We start from the raw sequence: 25,009 nt of genomic DNA on the forward strand, positions 1-25,009 counted from the left end.
AAAGAATCTGGAAGAGTCATAAATGCAAATGAAGAATTTTATATAATGTTTACCTACCCCTCCCAGCTGAAGTCACTGATCCCAGGATCTATACATCCAGCTCTATTCAGTCCTGATGGGACTGTGCCCAAGGCTTCAGGGCTCAGTCAGCTGTGGGGTGAGCCGGAGGCATCCAGAACTGCAGCCTCCTGCAGGTAGATCCTGGGGCTTTTCTGTCTCTCCTTTCCTATCTAGACTCAAGAGCACTTGCCACCTATACTCCCACCGCTTTCTTATGTGGTCTGATAAGAACTCCATGGACCCTGACATTACCCTGACCCGGACGTGAATTAAGTCAGAGTTTCCCCCATTACTCTGCGACCTCAGCATTGACCCCACAATGTGTGTTTCCCACAGTTTTTCTCCAGCTGCCTCCACCTCTTGCTTTGGCTGTGTTCCTGAGGGCTCAGCCTGCTGGCCCCCATTCATTAAAGGGCATGATTTTTAATCACAGATAAATGGCTACTTTCACAGAAAAAGCATTCAGTTTGTTTCGTATTTTTCCAGAGACCAACTGAAGAAAAGGAATGAAGTATCTATCACATTCAACCTAAAATGGGGACTTCCTTCAAAAACTTTGCCCAGATGTCCCTATTTTTTCAGAGACAGGAATAAATGAAGGAGAGGATGTGAACATTTTTCAGGGGAGTTTTGCTGCTCAGCCGTGAACAAAGAATACTGAGGATATTTATGAAATTCTTACTTCAGGATGAAGAGTCCAAACTAGTGTTTGTTTAAAAAAAAAAAACAAAAAAAAAAAAACGTTAAAGGGAAACTTCAGCTGTGACTGATAGTCTGTTGTAATTTGGTTGGGAAAGAATCCCGTCTATACATTTTCTTTGAAAACTTGGCATTTTTCCTGTTGTAAAAACTGATATATCAAATTAAAGAAAGACAAATTTTATTGTTTTCTGAAGCTATTTTTACATTTAAGATTAGAGCTATCAGAGGAAAATATATTATGGTAAAAAAGATGTGTGAATTTTTAAAATATATCATTGCAATTCAGCTGATTCTGTCTGGGGATAATCTGTTCTTTTACCTCCTCCAAGCTTAAAAAAAAAACAAGAAAAAAAAAAAAAACTCCTAAATTGTGCATACTTTAATTGGCCTTGGGAACATTTTTGGCTTCAAAAGTTAAAGATTAGTGTTTTGGTTTTTTTTTTTTTTTTAATAATGATTATTGATCATTTCCAGTTTGGAAATGTTTTAAGATTTTTTTTTAACATTAACTGATTTTACTATGCCTTAAAAAAAAAAAAAAAAAACCAAAAACAAAACCTCCCTGTGACACCAATATTTTAGAATTGCAGGTATATCTTCTGTGCTGATGAACTATTTGGGTGGTTTCTGGCCAGAAGGGATGAATAGAATAGGGGTGCCAATATATATTTGTCAACATACTGAGATACTTTTTATTCCCAGAACACAAATGTACAGGGGAGGGGAGAGCATTGCTTTTAAGGAAAGAGTCCTCAACCACTAAAATTAGCTCATAGAATGTGAAGTCACTAAAAAGACACCACGAGCTTCTCGTGGGAAAACGACAGCCCTGTGATTGGCCTTCTGTGATAAGAAAATTTCAAAGTACATTAGGGACTGGGCTGGGACATCAGACTGGCTCTCATTCCTTCCCCCAGAGGGGTTCTTTTGGAAATGCTTACAGATGACAGAAACATGTTTGCACACGAAACACTCAGAAGAAAACACACTGTACTGGCTGGGCTAGTGACAGTGAAGGCAGCATTGCTCTCCCAGCATTCAGATCAGGAGAAATCAGATTAGGAACTTCATTAGCTTCTCAAATGCCTGGCGGTGAAGCCTGGCTAAGTGAGGTGAAGGGAAGCCAGAGAGAAAACCAACAGCCGCCGGAATTAGTGTAGATCTGTGGAGTGTGCCTTGCGGGTGACCTGAGCCATTCGGAAGACCTCAGAACATACTTTCTCCTTTTCCTGTCTCCCATTAATCCCTGGGCTCGCCTGTGTCTTATACTTCTTACAACAGAAGTGTCCACTTGGAAATGATCTTCAGGTTCAGTGCTCTCCGGGGGTATTTGGCTCTTGTCATGTTTCTGTGGCTTCCCCGTCCAAAGGGACATCGTCCTTTCCTATGGAATCTCCAAGCACCTATTCCCTCCAGCCATAGAGTCAGCGGCGGTCAGGCTGGCATCCAGGAGGGGTGGCAAACTGGGAGCATCGAGGGGCTCGCTCTGGACTCCCTGGCCTCCCATCTCAGGCCCCACGTTGGCAGCAGTGCCCAGCATAAGGTGGGGAGTGATGGGGGTGGACGAGAGGAGGCTGGGCTTCTTCAGCCTCAAGCATCATGTCTGTCAGGATGTCCTTAACGACACCGGCTTCCCTGCTCACTCACCGCCCTAAACAGACTGGACCCGTCACATGACTCTGAGCTCGGGGCACTGAAAGCTCTGGGTGTTGCTGTGCTTGTTAGGTCACAACAGAATCAGACGTCCAGTGAGTGCCAGGAATGGAAGACAGACCTCCAACCTTGCTAATCGGACAACCAGAAACTCCATCGGAAGTAATGTCGGGGAGAGCTAGAGAGTGTATTCAACACGAATGTCGATTTTTCTGGAAACATCATAGTCACTTGTTTCCCGTCCCCTGTAGGGGTAGCCTTTAGAAAATCGGAGCATGGGCTCATTCAATTCTTACAGCTCTCAGAGAGAACAGTTGTAGCAAGGAAAGAATTCTCTGCAGACACCTCTGGGCTTTCATGTATTAAAGCTACCTTGTGGCCCCTTAGGACATACATAAACATCAGTATAGCCTTGTGTCATCCCTAACAGCAACCGTATGATCTGATAGCGTACATCTTTATAGAAAGAGTAGTTCAGCCTTGGTTTGAGATCCTGCCTCTCCTCCTTAGTTACTAGAATTATGTCCACAGGCAGGCACTGAAAAGCTCGGAACTTCACTGTCCCCACCTGTACAAATAGGGGTAGTAACACTGTTCAGGAATTTTATTAGAAATAACGTACCGTGCTTATTTCATCTACCATGTGGCAGTTATTCAGTAAGCCAGTAGTATGCATAATTATTATTCACTGAAATCTCAGGTACTCCTGTATTCATACTCCTGGTAATCATTATAGAGGCATTGCCTCTACTTCCCAATCTTTTTATATCCTCTCTCAGGCTACCTTATAGACAACTGAATTTGAATCTCCAAGCTTGTGGGTTTAATCTTTTACTGCTGAAGAATCACGGAACATTTGCTAAAATACAGGTTCCCTGGCCCCACTTATAGAGGTTCTAATTCTGTAGGTTTGCAACGCGGCCCACCATTGCATTGTTAAAAGCACCCCAGGGTCTTTGGCCAGGTAATCAGACTGATCACAGTGTGAAAAACCGGACCCTGTGTCTGAAATGCAGTGCACTCACCTGAGCCTCTGGTATCTCAGGATGTTGCTACTTGGCTACAGTTTACCGAGTAGCCAACTGTGTTCAAGGCAGTATGCTAGGATCTTGCACACGTTATGCTATTTCATCTCGATAATAATCCTATGCTATGGTGATTAGCGTCCTGGCTTTATGTTGAGAAGACAGAACTGGAATATCCCTGGAGCTCCTTCGTTCACATGTCTGGCTGCTGGGCGGAGATGACTGGAGGTGCTGCCTGTTTCTCACTCTTTATTTTGTGCCAATCTCTCTTTTACATACACACACACAAACAATATGCGTACGCTTTGTACACGCGCACACACATATAGATACACGTATGTATTCCTAAGCAATATGTTATTACGTTTGTAAGGTAGATTTCCTATTGGCATATGTTCTACAGCTCATTCATTTACACTGCTATTTAATACACAAGCGAGTGAACATAATGCATATTGAAGAATAACCAAGGATTAAGAGCAGTATGTGATGAGTGTGAATTTAATTTTTAGAACGGCATTATTCTTGTGTGAGTTTAGTGAGTCTTTCTGAAAACTCCTTCCAAATAAGTTAGGGTTCTGAAAGGCACTTTTTAATGGAATACAGAAGGGAATTGAGAAGCCTTTCTTGGCATGGGTTATTATCATGGCCTGATGGATTTGGGGAAGGCATTAGATCTGGTCCAGTTCTCTGCAAGGTTGGGGATGAGTCACAGAAGGCTCACATAGGCTTAGGGTCAGGCAGCAGTCAAGTATGTTAGCACACGTACAAGATTGGGCAGAGATGTCTTTTAACATGCAGTTGAATTAGCCATTCCCTTTGTCAGTGGATGGTTGTGTTGTTCTCTGATTCTTTGTTTTCCATTAAAAATATTGCTGCTGTGAGCATTTTGGACATGTGTCCTGATGCACATGGGGAACTTTCTCAAGGAACTATACCCTGGAGGGGAAGATTTGGGTCACAGTGTATGTGTGTTTTCAAGTTTATTAGATAATGCTAGATTGTTTTTGCAAAGAATTTGTGCTAGTTTATACTCCCACAGCAGTGTATCAACCTGCTGCTGTACATTCTAACAACACCTTGTTCCTTCTGGCTTGCGATGAATGAATAGATCCCTTCCAAGTCAATTTGAGAAGTGATAGGAGAGCTGAATACATGCAACATTGTGAAATCTACACAGAAACAGCATTAGAGATCTTCAGGGAAGAGCTTAGTTTATCTTTTGTTTGTATCCAAATGTGTTGCAGAGTGCTGGCACTTACAGGCTTAACAAATTCTTATTTACTTGCTTGTAAAATTCTAGTCCCTGAATTGCCTTTCTATCTGGTCGGTTACATTAAAAATCCTTAAAAGGCTTGCTTGTGTTAGAGATGCTCTGAAATAGGCATAATTCCAATCTATCATATAAGATTTTTGTGTGTGGGGGGGTTTATAAAAATGGGCTTAATGGCTAAAGAGCATACATAATGTTTATATAAATAATGAGTTCGGTACCTCAAAACAAAAGTGAGCGATGCGTAGAGGCCAAGTTAATGAGAGAAGACAACACACACGTGAAATCTTTGAATGCCTTGAAGTACAGTAAAATTTCAGATGCGTACTTATTTAGGGTGAGCCAGGACGCAGAACAGCTGTGTCTGCCTAGCTTAGCAGGTGCCGGGTCCTCAGCCAATCTCTACAGTGGTAGCAAATTAAGGTCACTGGGAAAGGCAGCTCTTGCTGTTCCTGTCACTTTCTAACCATATGAAAAATGATGCAACGTTGTTCTGCAGGAAGGCTAATAAGCCTTCAAGGAATCATACAAGGATATGGAGAACTCGCAATGTCCAAGGGGCATGGGAACACTAGGAAGAAAAACGTGGAATTTATCCTCTTCGCTGTTAACTTTCCGGAATGCTTCCTGCTCAGGCTGATCATGACTCCGAGTTAACATCTCTGTGCCCGGCAGCAGCCTGTGAAATGATATGACTCAGCGCTGTCTTTGAGAGACAGGTGTCCACTTTAGAAAATCACCAACCCACTCAGCAGCCCTCATGACAAAGGCAATCAGTGACTGAGTAGTCAGCATCTGAGTCGACTGCAGGAAGGCATCTCTGGGAGAGGGAGAACAGAAGCAGCTAGCCTTCTGTTAAAAATAAAATTCAGTTCAATCCAAGAAATTCATACTACATTTTTATTATGTTCACAGCAGTGAATTGGGCATTGCAGGGGAGACAGAGTAGGAAGACAAGGCGTTTGCTTCAGGGAGCTTGCAATCAATGTTCTTTGCTTGAAGAGGGCAGAGAGGCAAGAAGAAAAAGAAGTTACGTTTGTGATCAAACTGAAGCCTTCACCCTACCTTGCTGGCAAAATCATAATTTACCAACTTAACATCAGCGATTTTCAGAAAAAGATGGGCAGCATAAGTAAGGAAATTGGAACTTTCTTAGATGTATTTTTCCCGCGAAAGAGGGGGAAAGTATAGAACAGAAGTCTTCTCTGAAAACGGTCAGCTGGGGAAAAGTAAGGACTCTCATATCAAACAGATAACTCTCTTTGGAAAAGTGTTGCTTGCTTCTGTGTGTTTGACACTACAGTGGGGGTGAACTGGACCAATGTCAACCCAGGAAAATTGGAACAGCCTGAGTATATCTGGAAGCAAATACTCCACAGATGGAGAGAGATGTGGGAGGTTAGCTCAGACCACTTGATTTTAATTAAACGGCTTTCAATTTTGTGAATGTGGAAAAGAAAAGGCAAAAGCGGAACTGATAAGGTCCATGTGACATTGACTCTCTTTCTTTAACACCTCGATACAACACAAGAGCAAAGTCTATTAGTGCTAACTGCTGCAGTTCCCTTTTCTAGGAAGGGTAGTGTTCATGTTGCTGGGGTGAAGTGTGAAGCATTTGAGAAGCACAGAATCATAGAAGGAGGCTTGAACCATCGTTGGCATGTATCTGAAGGAAGGATGGACGTACCCGCGGTATTTGCTATTTAGGGATGTTTGACAGAACACCTCTGAGGGAGGGAACACGGCTTCATGGTTAGTAGAACAGATGGACCGAAGGGCAGCTCCAGCCCTGCTTCGAAAATTGACTCCAGGACTCTTGGGTAAAATTGAGAATGCAGCCATTTGGAAACATTGTGAGGCCAGATGCAGGAAGCTTGCCAGGGTCCAGGCGTACACAGGTTGGGGGTGAACTAGTTTTTTGCTTACAACTTAAGCTGGCTCGGGTTCTCTTTCCGCTGAAGGCGTTTTAAGAGCCCAGTGAAAAAGGGAGAAGGAGACACAGTCTACGGTAGCCCCCACCATCTTCATTCCCATCCCTAACATTAATGCCAACATTTTCTTCAGCATCCCATATTCTTATTTGAACATGACTAGCCAGGAAATACAAGTGCAGCCATTATAGACATTCTAACATTGAATGTATGAGGTTTTGGGTGGTTGTCCTCAACCAGGGGTGATTTCCCCCCACACGGGGACATCTGGCAATATCCAGAGATGTTTTGGGCTATCACAGCTGGGAAGGGCAGGCCACTGGCATGGAGTAGGTAGAGGCCAGTGATACAGGTAAACATCCTACCGTGCAAAGGCCGGCTCCCCACAATTAAGGATTAGTGGGCCTCGAATAACAACAGCACCAAGATTAAGAAACCCTGGGCTAGGTGATGATATGATGTTTTTGCTGAAAACATCTTGGAAAGGTTGAGTGGGGCTGGATGAAGTCGTGTTGACTGTGACCTAATTTTATAAGGTTGATTTTAGGCTTTATTTTATTGGCCATGATGTATTAGCAGGCAGTTTTCATGATGTTTTTGTCACAAGGTTCTCCTTATTGCCTCAACCGTTAATCTTTTTGAGAAATGTTTCAGATCACACTTGTGAACTTCATCTGGGCTCTACTGCTTGCTGACTTTGACGTACAAGTGAGACTTCCTACCTAGCCTTCAAATCTAGATTCTCTTATTTTAGGTAAGTGGGAAGAATCTCCCTGTCGGTGATCTTTTTTTGCTCCTGAGGAACTGATATGCTCAGCAAGAATCAACATATTTTGGATGGCCACTGCTTAAATATTTCCTGTCTTTTCTTTTATTTAAATTTAATTGAAATATTTTTTATTTATAGCCACGTTATTAATATTGCAAATACATTTTTTCAGTAAGGTAAATCAAAGGGTTTTCCTGGGAAGCCTGCAGAAAGGTCCTACACCTGTGTTTACTCTTCCTTCATGATCACTCAGAGTTACTGCTGCTTCTAGGGCAGATGGCACGAAGGCTCATTTTGCTGGGCTGAACGCCATTACTTGGTATATGGCAGAGATTTGGAGATTTCGTGCAGATGCCCAAATATCTGTTGCCCTTGAATACAAAGCATTCTTTGATCCTTGAGTTGTTTGTTTGTTTGTTTGTTTGTTTGTTTTCTACCCTGAACAAATGAACATTTGGGGATGTAGGTAAACTAATCAACTATCGAACTAAAAATATATAATAAATCTAGTTCTCTGTATGTATTTAAAATCCCATTATTTCCTAATATAATAAATGAGCAGTATTTTTTCCACTTCTAACTTTTGTAAAATAATTTAGTCTCACTTGTCATGCAGATTTTTAAATGGTAGATTTTCACCATCACCAGAGCTACCCTTTGAGCTTTCTCCTCTCATATTTTCTGTGTTGTATTCCATCCATTTTTGAGAAGTGGGAGTTTTGAATTAGATATGATGTTATCATTGGAAATTTTATTCCACACCACAGATGTCCATTCACATAACATTAAGAATTATTATTTTCCATTGTATATATATATATACCACATTTTCTTGATCCACTCATCTAACACTGGACACTGTGGTTGCTTCCATATCTTGGCTACTGTAAATTATGCTGCAATAAACATAGGGGTGCACATATCTTTTTGAATCAGAGGTTTCATTTTCTCCTGCCATTTGCAACACATGGATGGATCTAGAAGGCATAATGCTAAGTGAAATAAGTCAGAGAAAGCAAAATACCATATGATTTCACTCACATGTAGAATTTAAGAAGCAAAACAATGAACAAAGAGGAAAAAAAGAGACCGACAAAAAACATAGACTCGTAACTATAGAGAACCAACAAGTGGTTACAAGAGGGGAGGCGGGTAGAGGGATGGGTGAAACAGGTGATGGAAATGAAGAGTTCATTTACTGTATAGAATTATTGAATCACTACTTCGCACACCTAAAACTAATATAACATTGTATATTAACTGTACTGGAATCTAAAAAAAAAAGAAATTTTTTCATTTATTTTTTAAAATCTATATTTACAATATTCACTTGTAATTGGTCATACATTTCCAGGAATAATGATGATATCGATTCAAAAAGATTTCTTTAACCAATTCTGAAAGTTGACTTCCATAAACATCAACAACTAGCACGACAGAGGTCGTATCAGGAAAATTTGTCTGCCATAAACCGTATTTTGTTGTTCGTAATAAAGTAATAGATATGGCATCCTCTAAGTTGTATGATTTGCTATTTTCTGAAGTACAATTTTTTTAGGGAAAAATCTCTGACCTTAATGTTTGGATGTACAAAGTATGTAAATGTATATTTATTTAATTTGGTTCATTAGGTGTTATTATGAGACTGACACTTGGCTCTAGTCTGCGAAACTCAGAGGTACCTGGCTATGAATTGGATACACTGAGAAGAATCTAGTGTTACAGCTGGAAACTGTCACTGGCTGAAGAATATACATAATTTTAAATATATATTTTAAATATTTTTACATATTTTTAAATATATGTTTTTAAATTCTAAACTCAGTCAAATGGTACTTAAACAATTCCTTGAAAAGCTACTACCTATATTCATCCTAGACTCTGTTCCCATCCCTAAACTGTAAAGAAGACTCCTACTTATTGCTTAAATAAGAGCTCCCTGAATAATACCCACATGGGGGAAACCACAGAGCCCAGGTGCTACGTTTGTATGACTTCATCCTGAAACTACCACATGTGCACCCCAGAGAGGCAGCAATATGTTTCTAAAATAATATGTAGATTAAAAGAAAGCGTGAAGGTAAAAAAAAAAAAAAAAAGAATAAAATATCAAGCCAAAGTACATGGGTTCCAGGTGCACATCTACGATGGCTTTTTGACAGATATAAATATTTCCTGAGAAATTGCCCTTATTGTGATAAGTATCTTAAGGTCATTTGCACAACATAAGTGCTGGTAAGTAAGGCAGTAAAAAAGAGAATTCCACCTGGAGTTTAGCCTCAGCTGCAACATTTATTACCTGGGTGACTTTGGACAAGTCACATGTCTGTTCGACTTTCTTTATCTCTGAGACTGCTTCTTGAGGTAGTTACCAAAACCTGAGAGATAATATATTTGGAAATGCCTGGCACATAAATATCAGTTAAAACTTGTTAATAAAACTATAAAACTTTATTGGTAGTTCAGTATTAGTTATATCTTTGCTTGCCAATAGTTTATTTCTACCATTTTGCTGTAAGGATATGGAGGGTTTTTTTGAGGGGCTGCAATAATATTCTGCATTTATAATTTGGGGAAGAAATATAAATAGTTTTGCTTTCAAAATCTGTAATAACAGCAGCTAAGAATTTTTAGGTCATTTCAGGCTTTTTCCAGTGGCGTTTTTCCCTGGTTCAGTTTTCAATGAATATGGGGATATATAAATTTCCTCCCAGGTTGTGGAGTGTTTTATTTCCTGGAAACTTTTTACATTAAGGCATCACTTGTTCTGTGTTCACTTGGGCCTATGGCCATGTCTGAATCTGGTTGGAGTATAAACTTTTTGGCCAACATACTAAGACTTCTGGACAAGACACCAAACTATTATGCAAGCTGGCTCTTCTCTAAGCTCAACCAGGAAACACTACACAAGTAACAAGAAGAATGATTGAAAACAGAATCGGGGGCACCTGGGTGGCTCAGTCGGTTAAGCATCTGACTCTTGATTTTGGCTCAGGTCATGATCCCAGGGTCTTGAGATTAAGACCCATGTCGGGCTGAGTGTGTAGCCTTCTTGCGATCTCTCTCTCCCTATGTCCCCCCTCCCCCCCCACTCACGCTCTATCTCTCTAAGAAAAACGATAGGAAAAAAAAGAAGAAGAAAAGAGAGCGGAACCAGTTGAATTCTAGTCATAACAAAACCTATCAGGGCCTTTTTCTGAGAAGAGAATAGCAATCCAAATCTGAAGAGAACCAGATGCCACTACCTAAGGGCTGCTGAGAAGGAGTGTTCTAATTGTCCTTATCTCTTTATTCTACACTGCCCTCGATAAATCATTGTTTTCCCCAATGCCCTATAGGGAGGGGACACAGCAGCCTCATGCCAACACCAATGGATGAGGCAGTTAATATGAGAGTGGAGGAAGGAACACTGACAGCTTCTATCTCAAGTGGAGAGGCAAGCTCCTTCTCCTTGTTTAATGGACAAGATAGTTACAACAGAGGGAAGCAGACCCCAGGAAAAGCAGTCTGTATGCAGAAGAAATGGGGAGCTCCGCGAAGGGCAGGATTGGGGCTTGTATGGAAACAAAGGCTTCCAGATTTGCAATAGTAGAGGCTCTTGTAAGTCATTTCTATACCTCCTAAATGTACCTGGAAGAAAGCACACACTAGGTCTAAGGTTTCATCAGTATTCCTACTACTACTAGCTAAGGTGATCAATAGTCCTAAAAGAATTTGAGTGATAGTGGAAGGAGCAGAAAGATAACTGAGGAGGAATACTAGCTCTTTATTTACTTATTTCTTTCTTTTTAACTTTTAAAGGGTTTATTTTTGAGTGAGAGAGAGAGAGAGAAAGGGAGAGAGACAGCATGAGCAGGGGAGAGGCAGAGAGAGAGGGAGACACAGAATCTGGAGCAGGATCCAGGTTCTGAGCTGTCAGCAGGGCTCAAACTCACGAACTGAGAGATCATCATCTGAGCTGAAGGCAGGTGCTTAACTGACTGAGCCAACCAGGCGTCCCAGGAACATGAGCCCTTTAAAAAACAAATAGGTACTGAAGGACCTTATAAGAGGGAGTTGAATTAATGTCCCACCCCCAAACAAGAATGTAAAATCAATACCATAAATATCTTCAGAGAGGAGGGGGAGGAGATACTACAAATATGAAGCAGAAACAATCAGTGAAAAAAAAAGGATCGAATGGAGTTAAGAAACATATAATAGCAGAACAGATATAGCCAAAGAATAAATCAGTGAGATCAATGATCTAGTAAGAGAATTTTCCTGGAACATGCAATAAAAGGACAGAGAGATGGAAACTAACTAAGAGAATCTAAAACACAGGGAGAGGATAGAAATAGGTCAACTTTGACCTATTAGATAAAACGAAATGATGCAGAGAATTGTCGTTGTTATTGAAATCATGATTGAGAATTAAAGAAAGATGGAAGAGTCCGATCAGAAGGACCCATAAAGCAATAGACAACACTGATGAGGAAAACTCTAAATCTTGACCCATTATACTATCTTAGAATATAAAAGACAACTTTCTAGAATCATCTAGAAAAAAAAAACCATTTCACTCTAAATTAATTGACATCAAAATTCTCATTGTAGAACAGTAAAGTAACATTTTAATATTGAAGGAAAATAATCTCAAACCTAGAATTTTATATGACTCAGCTATTATTTAAACACTAGACTGAATAAAATGAAGATATTCTGAGCTACACATACACAAAGATGCATAAGACCTTAGAGAAAACTTTCTATAGAAGGTTCTCTATAGATAGAGAAAACACATGACTTCAGAAAGAAATAAGCAATGGCCAAAAAAGTGTGTGTGATTATTTGTACATATCTACAACAGTGCTGTCCAAAAGACTTTTTAGTTTTGATGAGAGCATTCCATTTGCACGTGCAATATGATAATCTATGATCATATGTGGCTATTAAAATGTTGGTGAGTGTGGCCAAGGAACTGTTTTATTTTACTTAATTTTAATCAATTCAAATTTGAATAGCCATAAGTGGTTAATGGTAACTGCACTGTATAATGTAGCTCTGTAACAACCTAGATATAAAGTTCTAGATCATACCAATATATGTTAAGGGGTAGGGAACAAGCAGAGATTAGAAGATGGATAGCAGCCTATGGTCCTTGTCTTGTTCAAGGGGAAAAAAGAGAGAAGAAAAGAATGAAGTGTAAGACTGAACACATTAGCAGAAACCAACCAAAAGATAGACCATTTTCATTTTCATACCAAAAGGAAAAGTCTAATGAATGGCAGAAAGGAAAAAAAGAAAAAAAAAAAAGAAGGGATGGTACATAGGATGTATGAAATAGACTCACCATAATAAATCATAATATGACAATAATTAAAGTAATGTAAACAGATTAAACATGCACATCAAATCTCAGAGACTCTCAGGGAAAATAAGATGCCATAAGACATTGTCAGCAGGAGATAATTAAAATGAAATAGATTGAAAAGAATTAGTTAAAAATGTATGAAGCTATCATTAACTTTAGTAACGGACAAAACACAACTTAAGCTGTCAAACTATATAAGTAAAAAATGAATATTGTTTATATTAGAAAAAGAAATAGGAGATAAAAAAAAGTGACAGGAAAATATATATATCTCCCGGTATTATGAAGAAAGATACATTAGGAGGGAAAAGCAGCAAAATCAGCAATTGCAGTTGGAGCTGGTAACACACTTTTGATCAGCTGATCAAGAAGATAAAAAATAAAAAGAAAGATTTAGAAGATCTGGAAAAACTCTGTGATCAATAAACCTAAACCAACAGATGTAGACAGAATTTTATACTCCAAAAACATAGAATGTACATTCTTGCTGCACATACATGGATATTTATAAATGCAGTATCATACTCTATAAAGTCAAAATCATAAAGTAAGGGATCGATAACCAAAACATAACTTTAAAATACCTTCAGATAACCATATGTAATAGAGGTCAAAGTATGACAAAAATAGATCATGAACAACAGAACGGCTAAAAATTTGAAAACTAAGATGAAATGGGTGAATTTCTCAAATTACATACAATACCAAAATTATTACAGGATTAAATACAAACTTGAATAAGAATTATCAGGGAAGAAATTAAAATGTAATCAAATAACTCTTCCCTCGCAAAAGAGCTCAAGACCAAATAGTTTGAAAAGTGTATTCTAAGCAGAAGCTAAGTAACTCTCAAGGAAAAGATCTCTATCTTATATGACAAAAAGCTTCCAAACTCAATTACATTTAATAATATGTTAAAAATACATAATAATTGAATGTATTTCTTTCCCAAAGAATATAATGATATTTCAATATCAGACATTCTATTAAAGTAAATAACCTTCAGCAGTGATCATACCTATTGGAAAAGCTTTAGTTTTATAGTCTTTAAAAATGGAAAAAGGAAAAAAAAAGATTTCCCCTATTATTGCAAATGTTTAACATAATATCAGAGGTGTTTGGTAAGGCAAGAAAAGAAGAAAAACAAGTAAAATAAAGAGTCAGAAGGAAAGCAACAATAGTCTCATTTATTTGCAGACGATAGGACTGTCTAAATAGAAAACCACACAAAAACAATAGAGAAATTTAGAAGTGATCAAACCGAGCAAAATTGTTGTAACACAGGATAGACATGTCAAATCAACAGCATTTGTTAATGCCAAACTTGAAAATACAATAACAAAGATGATACACAGTAACAACATTTCTAAAAGTATTCAAGACTTAGCATAATTAAGATCGCAATCTTTTCTATAGTTTAGGAAGTGGAGCAAGGACTAGAGTGAAGACTTAAGCAAAATTTAACTGAGCTTAGAATTTAAGAAAATATGTTCTTAAGTCCGTTTCCAACTGAAATACCAGATTCTTCTCAGCGCATCCAATTTATAGCCAGGTAATATAGAAGTTACTCAGAGTAGCACCCAAGTGTAAGTGTCATAAAATACCCAAATGATTGCCAAATTATACAGGCAGTGTGGTAGGCAACCTCTAACAAGGCTCTCCAAGAAACCCTGCCTCCAGGTATTCATTGCTTCACGTAATTCTCTCACACTGGGTGTGGACTGAACCTACTGCCTGTCTTCTAACACAGAATATGCAAGGGCTATGGAATATCACTCCAAGATGAGCTTACAAAGAAACTGTGGTTTCTATCTCGCTTCCCTTCTCTCTCATTCTCTTGCTGGCTTCCTCTGAGGGAATCCAGGCGTCATGCCATCAGCAGCACTATGAAAAAAAGGCCCATGCGGGGAGGAACCAAAGGAAGCCTTTTGCGACACGCAGAGGGAAAGAGAATCCTGCCGGCGATCATGTGAATGAGACTGAAAGCCAATCATCCCTGAGTTGAGCCTTTAGACGAGGCTGTGGGCACTGCTGACGGGCACTGACTGCAGCCTTGTGAGAGAGACCTTGAGGAAGAGAGTCGGCTGGGCCACACCTGGATTCCTGATTCACAGAAACCATGAGATAATACATGTTTGCTGTTTTGAGTTGCTAACTTTGGTGTAATTTGCTATGTAGCAATAGATAACTAATGCAGACAATTATCTATAATAAAATAAACAATTAGCTACAGAAGACTGTTGATCATTATCCGCTTCAAAATGAAAACTATGATTTACTTTGGGAACTTATGGGCTAACTAAATAACAACAAAAACAAACCCAAAATGTGGTCACATTTCCATTAAGGCCTTAGAATCATTGGGTCCATGTGGCACAAAAGTGTGTCATGAGACCTGACGGATACTGCAGATTGACTCATTTAACACTCATTTGAACGCCTTCATTTCTTGCCTTATACCGTGGAGCTGAAAGAAAATACTGAATTTCCAGCTTTCCTTGCAGCTAAAAGTGATCACGAACACAGTCCTGGGCAATAACACAATGGCAGACGTTCCCCGGAAGATTTTCATTTTTCATATGAAAAGATAAATCCTTCCCAGGGAGTGGATTTTGCCTTACCCCCTGCATGTTCTCCCTGCTTTGAACATGAAAGTGATATTGAGAAATACAGGGCATCTTGCAACCATGGCCACAGGGAGAAAAACCCATGTGCTAAGAATGTGGAACAGGAAGTTGGAAGGCTCCTGGTTCCTAACAGCATTGTTGAGGTGAAGGACTAGTTTAGACTCTTTATCTAATATACGACTTATTGTTGAAGCCACTGTGGTGGGGTTTTCTGCTCTTCACAGTTGACTGTATTCTTTTTTTTTTTTTAAGTTTATTTATTTTGAGGGGGGAGAGGGGAAAGAGAGAGGGATAAAGAGAATCCCAAGCGGACTCCATGCTCACAGCTGAGTGTATTCTTAACTGAAACAGGAGAATGATTTTAGATTTTTGTATCAAAATTTCCTGTGGCATATAAACATAATTTAAATTGGATACTTTGAGAGAGGCATCAATTCTCTCAGTTTATGTTAGTCAGTAATAGGTAAAATGAGAATATCTGAATGTTCATTCCAGGTGTCATTTTTGCTTTAGCAGAAATTAACCAAAAGGAAAGCCATGAAAACCTAGTTGGAGCACCAAAGACCTAAATCTTCACTTGGTGTTGGTTTGCTTGTGGAAGATCCAGTGAATCTGGACTGAACTGTACCCAATTCCAGGAAGTTTCAAACTCAACCCAGGTACATAATAGCTGAAAAGGGGTCCTCTTTTATTACTGTATTTAACTTCAGGGATTATTCCAGGCTTATTAAATGGAATTCCTATGACAAGCTGAAATCCGGTGTTAGAATGAGACCAATCTATTCAATATAATGAATCTAGCTCTATTCTACCAGTTTCTTTTGGTTCCTAAGAAATATATGTAAGTTATAAATTTAATGCACCATCCAGGAAATAATACACTAATGGCTTAAGAGCCCAATAAATCTCCCTATTTTACTCTGGATACTTTGTGGCTAGAAACAGAAGCCAACTTGGGCTGGTTTAAACAGAAAGCATTTTATTAAAAGGATCTTGGATAATTCACAGAATTGCCAGAAAGGATGGAGAATCAGACATGAGAAATGGGTAGGCACCAAGGGAGGTGGCCGATGACAACCACAGCCAAACTTCCATCTGGGACAGTCTGGCAGGAATACTTCTCTCCTTGTGAAGGGACGATGGATGTCAGGGCTGGTCCTGGATGGTGCAAACAATCCTTGCCTCTCTTGTCTTGGAAAGAGCAAAGTGCTACTACTGCTTTTGGGACAGAATTCTCCTTTGACCTAGCTTCTTTGCTCACTTGCTCCAAACTCGTGGTTATCAGTGTCTGTCTGAATTTAGCAATGAGATTAAGGAAAACTTTTAAGGAAATGAAAGGTGGACAAAAGTTAGTACTTACTATGTCCCAAAGGATTGATTTTTAACTTATTCCCTTATCCCCAGATTATTTTATTAAAGAAGGGATGGTGTAAGAATGGGGCAAAGTAATTTTTAAAAATTATGAAAAATGATTGGTTGTCGAATAATTAAATGAGATAATCAAAGATTGCCAGAGACCTTCGTGTATTACACACATATAGCAAGAATCTAAAACGAGACTCTGGTGCATAAATTGGAGTAATTTGGCTTTGGGTGTAGGGCTGACACAGGAAAAGTAAATAAATATGTATCTAAGCTTTCTCCTTTTTCTTGTTTCAGGCAACTCAGTCAGATGACTTTCAAAAATTCCACGGTGATTGGGCATTCAGACCTTCTCCTTCTCCTTCTTCTCCTTCTCCTTCTCTTCCTTCTCCTTCTCCTCCCCCTCCTCCCCATCCCCCTCCCCCTCCCCTTTCTTTTTAATACAATTTAGAATACTGAATACCTCTGCATGGCCATTTATACAGTTCAGTGTCTTTGGCAAGTCACTTGTACTTTTAGATTTACTTCCTCAAGACCTTTCCCTTTCTTTTTTGTTAATTTTGATTTATTTCTTTCTGTTCCCATCACCTCATTTAACTTAGTTCACATGATATTCTGAGTAATAACTCACTGTTGTAATTGTCATCCGGGATTAATCCTGTTTGTACTGGAGAGTTACGAAAGTTCCTACCAGAGGAGATGCTTTAGCAAGTTTGCATTATTCATGTGTAAAGCAAACACACAAATGTTAAGAGTTGGAAGGAAAGAAAACCAAGAATTTGGTCTAAAGTTCTTTCTGTAGAACTGAGGAAGACAAATGGCCTGGAAGATTTTTGGTGTCAGATCTGAACTCTAATCAGTCAAGGAGAGATATCTGCAGAGCTGGGTGGTCAAAATGGCATCTCAAGAATTTTCAGATTTCGTTCTTGAAAAAAAGAGCCTAAAAGTCAATTCAAAGAAATGCTCACCCTCAAGCATTTTTATGCAAAATGACGAACTTTAGAGGAAAATTAGAAACAGCCAAATTCTGAAAATTATACACAATGAATAACTGTGGTGTGGTCATGATATGTGTTAGTGCCGTTAAATGTTTTGGGGAATTTTGTTTGACCAAAACCAGGATTTTTTCTTTTCCCAAATGACTAGATCAGGTATTACTGATATACATTCCCATGGTGCTCCTTCGCTGTGCTAATAACATATGTAATTTCTTTATTGTTTGTCCTTCCCACTAGTTTGTAAGTTTCACAGGATAGGAATTGGGTCTACTTTGTTGTCTGTATTCCTGTCACCTAACAAATACGTGCATTGGCATATAGCAAGTCGTTCATTATTTGTTGACTGATTGGCAAATAGGAACATGGAGGCAAATGAGTTATATTCAGAAATTTCATCCTGAAGATACTCACAGAGAGTAGAAGGCAGAGGGTAAATATTCTGTTGAATTCTGTCTCATATCCTCATTCCTTAAAGCTCTTGCTAGCCTTGACTCAGGTCCAAGATTCTGTGTCTGGCTTGTGATTGTCCTCTGCAAGTATTTGGAAAGGACTAATCCTTGTGTTCAATAGACTTTCCGCAAATATTTATTTTTGGATATTGTTTATTGTTGACCAATCTGACAGTCTTGGCTGCAGAGTTTCAAATTGAGTTTCGTATGCATTTAATTGACTACGGAATCTGGAGTTATCTTGAGCAGCTGTTAAGCCTAGAATTGATTCTAACATATATGATATAGAAAGACATATAATTGGTTCTAGCATATTTATATATATTTGTTACATATATAATTGGAATCCACTAGATTTGAGATAATCTATCTGAAGCTGGAGCAAAACATCCCAAATATTCCACGTACGTTACCTTTTTCCATCGGGTGTTTTGTTTTGTTTTGTTTTGTTTTGCTTTTTTGCCTAGTGGTTTGCAGAAGCTTTTATTTTTTAACATTTATTATTTATCTGTTACATTCATTCCAGATTTTTGCTGATCTTTCACTTAGGATTTAACATTTCTGAATGATGTCAATTTTCTTTATCAAAATACTTTAATTTTTTACTGTATAATTTATCAGTGATTTTCTCTTTTGTCATGATTTCTAGGTTTTGGTTCTAACTTCCAAAGACATTTTTTAGCTCAAGATTATAATTTTTCTGTTTTTTTCTTATACTATGATAGTTTTGCTCTATAACATTTAACTTTTAAAACAATGAGACTTTTATAGGAGTATGGTGTAAATTAGAGGTATTCTTATTTTCCAGATGAAATGTTAAATATTTCATTACAATTTGTCAAGTTAGTCCAGACTTTTTTCTCCTCATGTACCACCTTTATCATCATCTAAATCTATATATTCACTTGGGTTTATTGTTCACCTGTCTACCTGGATCTATTGATCCATTTATTAATTATTGGAACTTTACTTAGATATATGGTAGGTCATGTCTTCACTCACTGTACTTACTTTCAACATTTCTTTTACTATATTGTTTTTCTATTACAGATAAACCTGTGAATAATTGTCAAGCAGCTTAGAAACATTCTGTTTGGGATTTAAGATTGCCTAAAACTTATGAATTAAATTGGGAGAACTGACTTCTGTATAATATTGAGTTTTCTCAACCATGATATTTGTACCCATTTCTATTTTTCACATCTTTTCAGATGTATACAACACAATTTTACAGGCTTTGTGTATAGAACTCCTTTTCTCATTAAGACTATTTCTCATTTTCTAAAAAAAAAAAAAAAAAAAAAAAAAGACTATTTCTCATTTTCTGTTTTTTATTGCTATTGTGAATAGGATTTTTTTCCTTTTATATTTTCTAGTTGATAGTAGACTGTTGGAAAACTACTTTTTTTTTTTAAAACTGTGTATGCTTACTTTTGAGAAAGAGAGAGAGAGACAGTGCAAGGGGGCGGGGGGAAGGGCAGAGAGAGGAGGAGACAGAAGATCCAAAGTGGGCTCCATGCTGACAGCAGAGAGCTCAATGTGGGGTTCGAACTCACAAACTGTGAAATCATGACTTGAGGTGAAATTGGACACTTAACCAACTGAGCCACCCAGGCACCCCAGAAAACTACTGATTTTTATATGATGATATTGAATCTGGCCACTTTAAGGAGTGCTGGTACCTTTTTATAAAACTTTACCTTCTTGGATTGAACCTCTAGACAAATAATGAAATAATATGAATAGTGAATATAGTGAATATAAATAGTGAATATCTAGAAAGATAATGTTATCTCTTTTACAATATTTATGCCTTACTCTTTATTCTGTTCCTACAGAATACATTGATGATGAGGGGGAGGAGGAGGAGGATGATATGTGTGAGGGGTGGGTGTATGTGTTTCATGGTCTCTTATACAAAATTGGACTTGACAATCTGAAAAGAGACTTGCATTAAAAATAGAACAAAAATACAAGGACAGTGAAAAGTTAGGTCACTGTGATACTAATTGGTGCCTGTAAGACAAAATTGAAAACAAACATATGGCCGTTTGCCAAATTTTGAATATAAGAACATAATGTGCTTTACATACTTAAAAATAGCCACAAATAATAATAAAACAATAATACATGCCAAAAGACACTGTTTCATAATCTCTCCAATTATTCATTATACTGACAACATTGCTAAAGGAATTCCAAACATAGACTCTTTCTCCAAAAATATATAGCAATGAAATGTATTAGTCATTGGACATGAATGGCCTAGTCCAGGAAAAGACAATAAAAAGACAAATATGTAACGAGAATACTAGTCAAGAGTGTCAGGACAAACCATGATAGTTTAAATTAACTAATACACTTTAAAAATCCAGAAAGAATAGAGATGAGATTAACTAAGTAAACCAATTTCTGCTTGGTTGGATGTTTTCAGTAGATAAAAATGAAATGATAGGATTTTCATGCTGCCCTGAGTGTATCACTAAGGGTGAAGGGCTCATCCTTTTGACTTTTAATACGAAGGTGTGTCTTCTGTAACCTACTCATCATTCAATGATCAGTTGTTATGACCTTCCTTCCTCCCTTTTTAATTTTCTTGGGACAATACATGTATTTTTAAATATAATTTATTATCAGGTTAGCTAACATACAGTGTATACAGTGTGCTCTTGGCTTCGGGAACTATCTGTAGGTTCCTTTAGGATAATACTTTAGAGGCTATTGTGATCAATCATCTACAACCTGTAATAGTCCTTGTTGAATCAATTTCAGTGAGACCTTTAGAAATAGCTGAAGAATTGTTATTAGGATAAAGCTTTAAATTCACAAAGAGAGATCATAAAGACCCACACTGAAAGATTCAAGTAGACAGTTTATACCTAACAGAATTGGAATAATATTGTCAAGTATAAAGAAAAAACGCAACTAAGCTTAGCACGTTATCCATTTATATATATAAATATGGTACTACTTAATATGTTAAATATGTATGTTTAATGCTAGACATATATGAGGTTCTATAAGTTAGTTTTCATTCTCAAATTATATTGTAGTGTACAAAAAAGGCATTTATGAATAATTTTAGATTCAAAATTTTTTATCCTGTAAAAGATAACTACTTTAAGAAAAATTAATCTTTATTTGAATCAATTCAAAAGTGACACTGTTCTCCCACTTTTCTTAACATATATAAAAAGACTGGATCATAAAAAACCAAAAACAAAAGACCCTCAAACTAAGGTGAGCTTTCCCTGGGCCTGTCAGTTAGATAAACATGAGGAATTCTGGGGATAAAAAGTTAAGGATTATTTAACACCATTTATGAAGCAACTTTTTCTCTTAAGTTCTTCAATAAGGTAGTGTGCAGAACACAAGGGCTTGTTTAATAACAGAAAGCATAACCCTTAAATCTCAAGACTTCTGCTTAAACTTGGCTATGCAAAATATTCTTCTCTACCAATATTGTAATATTGTCTACATACGATAGTAAACGATTTAGCACATTATCATTATAATTTAGCATTCTTCAATTTAATTTCACGTAGAATTCATTAATTGTAGATTCACGAGTCTTTCTCATTATTTGGCTTCGCATAAATCCTCAATCTGAGGCTTTGCCTGCAAAATCACTTTAAGATACAATCCAGCTCACAAATGTTACAAATCCTGGTATAGTAGTTTGCCCGAGGTTCTGCACACATTTTTCCGGTGTGCTATGAAGCAAAGATAACTGAAATGCTATATAGTGGATGGATTTGGCATGACAATCAACTGAAAGACCTACTAGGGTATAGCAAGGCATCAGACTAGGTCAAATAGGACCTCACAATATTTCAGAAAGGTGAATTCCACACAGACAGTTTTCCCCCTCTCTCTATAGTAAAAGTTTAGTGAAAATCTCTGGAATGATTGTATGGGCAGTACGTAGACTACCAAATAGTCTACTGGGGATTAATTGTTCCTAAATGTGATATGAAGAAATTTCCTTTGAGCTCCTTCTGTTTTCTATAGATAGCTGTAATATGTGCTATGCTTGATTAAAAAAGGATGCAAAATGACTTTTCCATATTCAACTGTTTCTCAGACACTACTCAAATTTTAACCAGTAATGAATTCCAGTGACGAGAAAGGTGGTTGTCGATGAAATGGACTGCAGTACGTATTTCCACTGCTTACAATCAGGGAGTAGTAGAAGGGAAAGTGATCACAGAAGTAATTTGATTGGTTAATTAATTCTTTACTTAGCCAAGCTATTTGAGATATTAAATAAAAAGCTTTGCATAGTAACTCCTAACTTCACTGTGTCCAACTACCCTACAAATCCCCTCTAGATACTCTGTTTCTCATCTCTCTTCCCAGCCAGAGCCTGGATTTGCACCATTTGAAATCAGTTCTCCATAAACACATGTGAGATTGAGAGGAAGAGATAAGAAAGTGGGGGTTCCTGAGATTATGGTCCTGATGGTTTGAGATGAAAATGTTACCCATGTGAATTTTCCTCAATTCCATTGTCCAACTCTTTGTTGGAGTGGCCCTTAGGCAGAAAGCCAATATATGGAAATGCAAGGGAATCACGGAAGAATGTCTCTGAAGGTTTCTTCATCCATTATAATGGTTCTGAAAGTGTGATCTACGGTCCTTTGAGGGTTTCTGTCAGTACCTCTCAGAGGATCTTTGAGTCAAAACTATTTTCATGGTTCTACTAAGACACTATTTGGCTCTTTCACTAATATTTATACTAGTGACAAAAAAACAATGGTGGATAAAACTGCTGGCACCTTAGCAGAGATGAAGGTTGTGGCCCCAAACTGTTGTGGCTAATACACTTGCATTAAACACACGCGCACACACACACACACACACACACACACGCTATTTTGGCTTAAAAATACTCTTGGTGAGAAGATGCTCAGCATCAGTCATCATCAGGTAAATAAAAGTCAAAACCACAATGAGATACCACCTCACACCTTTAAGAATGGCTAAAATGAACAACTCAGACAACAACAGATGTTGGCGAAGATGCAGAGAAACGCAAACACTTTTGCACCGCTGGTGGGAATGCAAACCGATGCAATAGTCTGGAAAGCAGTATGGAAGTTCCTCAAAAAATTAAAAATAGAACTTCCCTATGACCCAGCAATCGCACTACTAGGTATTTATCCAAAGGATACAAAAATGGTGATTTGAAGGGGCACATGCTCCCCAATGTTTACAGCAGTGCTATTAATAATAGCCAAATTATGGAAAGAGCCCAAATGTCCATCAACTGATGAATAAATAAAGAAGATGTGTTTTACACATACAATGGAATACTACTTGGTGACAAAAAAGAATGCAAAATTGCCATTTGCAACAACATGGATGGAACTAGAATGGTTCCCGTACATAGAATAAGTGTACTTTTCACTTATGCTAAGTGAAATAAGTCAGAGAGAGAAAGACAGATATCATATGATTTCACTCATATGTGGAATTTGAGAAACTCAACAGATGAACATATGGAAGGGGAAGGAAAAATAAGATAAAAACAGAGAGGGAGGGAAACCATAAGAGATTCTTAAATACAGAGAACAAACTGCAGGCTGCTAGAAGGGAAGTGGGTTGGGGAGAGGTGGGCTAAATGGATAATTGGCATTAAGAAGGGCACTTGCTCGGATGAGCTCTGGGTGTCATTTGTAAGAGATGAATCACTGGGTTCTACTGAAGCCAACACTACACTCTATTTTAACCAACTTGAATTAAAAAAAAATTCTTGGTGAAGCAGTAAAAAATTATTAATTTTATTAACCTCGATCTTTGAATACGTTTTTTTATTTCTGCGTGAAGAAATGGGAATATACATGAAGCACTTTCACTGCTGACTGAATTATAATGGCTGTCTTTAGAAAAGTCCTCAAGCAATTGTTCAAGTTGCAATCTGGCCTAGCCACTTCTTTTATGGGACACCATTTTTACTTAAAAGAATGACTGCCAAACTATGACTAATCAGCCTTGTGTATTTGGTAGATGTTTCTTGAAAATTAATGAAGTGAGTGTGTCACCTCAAGGGAAGAAAAATCATAATGTTTGTTGCTGGTGAAAATTTAACTTTTGGAAAACTTGTGTCTGCCCCTGTGAATTTGACTACTTCCTGTACTTACAGACTTTTCCAATGAGATCAGTGATGATACTTAATTAAGGGACTTCTGGGGAAGATGGCAGAGTAGGAGGACCCTAAGCTCACCCGTCCCATGGATGACACCCACATTAGTGTAAATAACCCAGTAAAAGTCCCAAAGATTGGCAGAACAGACTCTCCACAGCTAAATGCAGGTAAGAGGCCACATTGAAAAAGGTAAGCAGGGTGGAGATGTAGTCAAGAAACAAACTGACCCATGAGACTGTCAGCAGGAGGGAGGGACATTTCAAGCACAGAAAAGGGAGAGGAGCGGACCCCACATAAGGCACATAACATTTGGCTTTGAAAACCAGAGAGGCTTAACTTTGCAAGTTTTTACAATCAGTGGGGTTTAAACCTGGAACTTTAAAAATCAGCTGCTGGGCTCTGAGGGAGTCAGACGGCAATAGGAAATGGAGTCCCTGCCTTTAAAGACACAACATAACAAACAATCCCACTGAGATACAACATAGAAGCAGCAGTTTGAAACGTGCCTGGGGCATATGGAAGATTTATTTGCTGATCTCAGAGCATGTGATGGGGGGATGCAGGGATCTTCTGCTGCAGCGTAAAGATTTTGGACCATTGTGTTTTCATTTTCATTTGTCTCTATGTATTTTTTTATTTTCTCTTTGATTTCTTGGTTG

Source organism: Panthera pardus, unplaced genomic scaffold, assembly GCF_024362965.1.
Source record: "Panthera pardus isolate Hobbes unplaced genomic scaffold, ASM2436296v1 HiC_scaffold_13, whole genome shotgun sequence".
Classification (NCBI taxonomy): Eukaryota; Metazoa; Chordata; class Mammalia; order Carnivora; family Felidae; genus Panthera; species Panthera pardus.